Source organism: Oryx dammah, unplaced genomic scaffold (genome assembly GCF_014754425.2).
Source record: "Oryx dammah isolate SB20612 unplaced genomic scaffold, SCBI_Odam_1.1 HiC_scaffold_26, whole genome shotgun sequence".
Classification (NCBI taxonomy): Eukaryota; Metazoa; Chordata; class Mammalia; order Artiodactyla; family Bovidae; genus Oryx; species Oryx dammah.
This window is the reverse complement of record NW_024070210.1, coordinates 94,932,384-94,937,160: the sequence shown is the minus strand read 5'-3', so window position 1 is coordinate 94,937,160 and position 4,777 is coordinate 94,932,384. Positions and strand designations below refer to the sequence as shown.

At 42.5% G+C, this 4,777-nt stretch overlaps 1 pseudogene; it reads left to right on the top strand.

Annotated features, from left to right (window-relative positions):
* Positions 1-2,597: 2,597 nt before the first annotated feature.
* Positions 2,598-4,234, top strand: LOC120852618 (annotated as a pseudogene).
* Positions 4,235-4,777: the final 543 nt, after the last annotated feature.

Genomic DNA, 4,777 nt, shown 5'->3' with positions numbered 1-4,777 from the left:
GTGCTAAATAGATGCATGCTGGTTATTTATCCCCAGAGCAGTAGGAATTAGACTCTCTGTTTAGAGTCTGCAGGGAAGTCCTTTTGGCCCTAAGTTCATCAGATCTGCACAGCAGTCACTGGGCTGTGAAGAAAGCTTGACTTGATTAGTTCCCTCCAGGAAATACTCTCAAAGGAACCCCTCCTCTCTCTTATTGTGTCTCCCTCCAGCCTGTTGATCAGCCAGGGTTGATGTAGGTAGGGCAAATGGGAAGTAGAACTTACAGCTAAAATGGGAAGACCAAGCCTTTTACAAAGCTTTGCCGAGAGTAAACACTGGTGATTCTCTGCCTGCCCCAGTTTCCTAATTTGGGCATGTCTTATGGGGGCGGGCTTGGCAGTGATGGTGGTGGTTTTCCTTCCTGCTAGACACAAGGCACACATCATGCTCACTGCATTCTCTTCATTTGTTTACCACCTTATACAGCCTTCCAGCTGCTCTTACAGAAACCATCTCATTGAATTCTCACAGCCAGTGAAGCAGCTGTTAACATCCCTTTTCCCGATGAGGTAACAGATGTTCAAAAAGGCAGCCACGTTACTTGCTCCAGCTTCAAGGATGTCACATGTCCAAGTGAAGCTCCTCCTCCTGAGTGTTTCCCCAACTAGAGGATCTTGTATAACGTCCCTGTTTAAGGCTATTTCCATGAGTCACGGAAATAATTTTCCTTATGTAGGTTTCTATTTTTATTTTATTGTTGTTGCTGTTCAGTCACTAAGTTCAGTCCGACTCTTTGTAACCCCGTGGATTATAGCACGCCAGGCTCCTCTGCCCTCCACTATCTCTCGGAGTTTGCTCAAATTCATGTCCATTGAGTCAGTGATGCTATCTAACCATCTCATCCTCTGCTTCCCCTTTCTCTTTTTGCCTTCAATCTTTCCCAGCATCAGGGTCTTTCCCAATGAGTCAGCTCTTTGCATCAGGTGGCCAAAATATAGTCCTTCCAATGAATGAATATTCAGGGTTGACTTCCTTTAGGTTTGATTGCTTTATCTCCTTGCTGTCCTAAGGACTCTCAAGAGTCTTCTCTGGCACCACAGTTCAAAAGCATCAATTCTTTGGCACTAAGTTTTCTTTATGGTCCAGCTCTCACATCTGTACACGACTACTGGAAAAACCATAGCTTTGACTATATTCTGTTGGCGAAGTGATATCTCTGCCTTTTGAAATGCTGTCTAGGTTTGCCATAACTTTTCTTCCAGGGAGCAAGCGTCTTTTAATTTCATGGCCACAGTCACTGTCGGCAGAGATTTTTGGAGCCCAAGAAAATGAAATTTTTATTTAGCCTTGCACTATGTAATAATGTCTGTAGAACCATGGATTGATGTGCTTGTACAAGCTTTTGTAATTTGCATTAAGATAACTAGAAAAAGAGCTCTTTTATCCTGTGTCCCTGAGTCTCATAGTTGAATCAGTAATAGAGTAGATTCAAGTTAAATCAAGGTATTAAAAATGATACATACATATCCTAAGTAGTTTATCCTAATTTCAAATGTGTATATTGTTTTATGTAAACAATGGGCTTCTCTTTGAGTGTGGCCTTGTGTTAGTCTCCCTAGAGCTGTCCTAACTGAATACCACAGAGAGAGCAGCTTAAACAAGAGAAAGTCTGAGAGTCTGGAGGCTAGGAGTCCAAGATGAAGGTGTCAACGGAATCTGTTCTTCCTGAGGGTTGTGAGTGAGAATCTGGTTATGCTTTCTCTGAGCTCCTGATGGTTTGAGGACACTCTTGGGTAACCTTGACTTGCACACACATCAGACCAATCTCTCCTTTCATCTCTCCTCTATGAATTCCTGTGTCTAGATTCCCCCATCATAAGGACATCAGTCATACCGGATTAGGAGCCCATCTTACTCCAGTATGACCTCATCTTAGTTTAACTAATTATGTCTGGAATGACCCTATTTCCAAATAAGGTCCCATTCTGAGGAAGTAGAGGTTAGGATTTTAGCATTTTGGGGGGGGGGGCAAAATTCTCCACAGCACAGATATATTAACCAGGATTTTATAGTATCTAGCATAAACTGCACCCAAAGAGCATTGACCACAATTTCTGAATTTCAGATTCTTTAAAATGGGATGAGAATTCAGACCCTTGGATATAAATTTGAGTGTGAAACCTTCTAGGATTTTATTCCTTTTCCCTACTGGTTTTACAGCTGTTTTCCTGCCTACCAAACTCAACAACAAAATTTATGATATCATTTTTGAGCGATTTACCTTTGCCATCTTTCTTTAAGCCATTCAACTTGATTTTCATATAACTTGGGCTTTTTTTTTTCTTTTCATTGATTTACATGATATTTACTCGAGTCACATATGTCCAAATTGGTGCAGCCTGGCTTGGGAACAAGATCAGCGGCCTCTTACTGAGAATGCCATGACCCTGGTGGTAACGGAAGCCTGTGGGTGGACGAGTGAGTATTCCTGGGATGCAAATGTCAGTCAGCAAAACTGATGGAGAAGGGCACGGGGTCTGCTCGTGGGTCTCTGAGACCCACAAATCGAGAGCCTCTGTGCTCTGGTGGCTGTATCCGGTGGCTGGGCTGCCCTCACCATGCCACAAAATGAATATATGAATGTATCGAGTTACACCGGAAGCACTATGGATATCACTTGGATTACCATGAGAAAAAGAGGAGAGAAGGAAGGTCAAGAGGCTCATGAAAGTTCAAAGGAGGCGAAAAAGGTGATTGGTCTGAAAGCTAAGCTCTACCATAGACAGCTCCATGCTGAGAAAATACACATGAAAAAGATGCATGAAAAGAGAAACAACCAAACCGAAGCACAATGAGAAGACTCCGCAGAGAACAGTGCCTACATAACCACTGGGCAGAGAGGGACAGTCTCGAGCTGATGTACTTTCCAACATGATTAGACAAAACTGAAAAGAGAAAGTGGGAAAAAGGAAGCCTCTCTGCCCAAAGTTCTTTCCTAGGGAGAAACAGAAGTATGGAAAGTTATTTGAATGGAAAGACAAAGAAGCCTAGAGGAGGATGGTTACAGACACTGCTTTGTTGGGCAAGGCTTTACTCTAAAGCTACCTAAATATGAAAGATTCATTAGGCCAATAGGATTATGTTTCAAGCAGGCCCACGTGACACATCCTGGACGGAAAGCCACCTTTGCCTGCCAGTCCTTGGTGTAAAGAAGAATCTCTCATCCCCACTGTATACACCTTTGGGTGTTCTTACCAAAAAAGTCAAGTATTAGGCACTCAAACGTGTCCAACTTTTTGCGACCCCATGGACTGTATGTAGTCCACCAGGCTCCTCTGTCCATGGGATTCTCTAGGCAAGAATACTGGAGTGAGTTGCTATTTCCTCCTCCAGGGGCCTTCCCAACTGTACATAAAGGAGACTTCATTAATGTGCACTAGAGGGTGCCTCAGAGAAGGAAATGGCAACCCATTCCAGGGTTCTTGCCTGGTGGGCTGCCGTCTATGGGGTCGCACAGAGTCGGACACGGCTTAGCAGTAGCAGCAGCAGCAGCAGAGGATACCCCAGTTAACTTGTTATAGAAAACTGTTTCTTGAGTGTCTAAATTCTATACCAATTCTAGACCCCTGGTTGACCAAATGTTTGTTTCTTTATTTCGATTTTAAGGTGAATGACCTGGGGCTATTTGTTTCCATCCACCTGATTGCAAATCGAAAGGCACAGTTGAAATGTCTATTTTTCTTGCTATCTCAGAAGAGATTGCTGCAAATCTACTCTATGACTCTCATTCTTTTCGGCTTACAATACAAATAGCTTATTATTTTTTGCCACCTGTGTCTTATAATAAAGCAGTGCTGAAAAATTAAATAAGAGAAAGTTCAGTTGCCATACAGGCTATGAAAATGATTTGCTGGTGGTGATTTTTAAGCTTGATTCTAAATAGATTCACGAAGAAGGGCACTTGGAAGACTTGTTCAAATTTTGCTATTTAAGGTATCTTGAAATTATAGGCTCACTCTCCCTAAAATTTCAAAAATGTAGAGCTTAGGCTCTTAAGGGTATAGTAGTGATAAAAGCTTTCATAGTCATTTCTAAAAACCAACACTTCGTAGTTACCAAAGGCGCTGTTATTGAGGCGAATGTGAATGAATTGGGCCTTGTGACACCAGGAGGCAAAGTCATTTGGGAAAAATATGCCCAGGTTACCAGCAGTCCTAAAAATGATGGATTCATAAATGCAGTCTTACTGGTTTAACAGCTGCTGCTGCTACTGCTGCTAAGTCGCTTCAGTTGTGTCCGACTCTGTGCGACCCCATAGACGGCAGCCCACCAGACTCTCCCGTCCCCGAGATTCTCCAGGCAAGAACACTGGAGTGGGTTGCCATTTCCTTCTCCAATGCATGAAAGTGAAAAGTGAAAGTGAAGTCACTCAGTTGTGTCCGACTCTTCGAGACCCCATGGACTGCAGCCTACCCGGCTCCTCCGCCTATAGGATTTTCCAGGCAAGAGTACTGGAGTGGGGTGCCATTGCCTTCTCTTGGTTTAACAGCAGTTACATACAAATAGATCCTTGTAATTATTGAAGACTACACACTAATCAGGATACCGTTACTCATATTTCTGAATTGTACCAACCAGCCTTACATGTCTACAGTCATCAAGAAAACTATTTATTCCACTGTTAAAAATAAAAGGAAAAAAAAACATTAAAATAGCTTAATTAAAAAAAAAACAGAAAATCGAGAGTTCAGTGAAATGCATATTGGGTAAAGGAACGTCTACTGTGTATAGCTGTTTA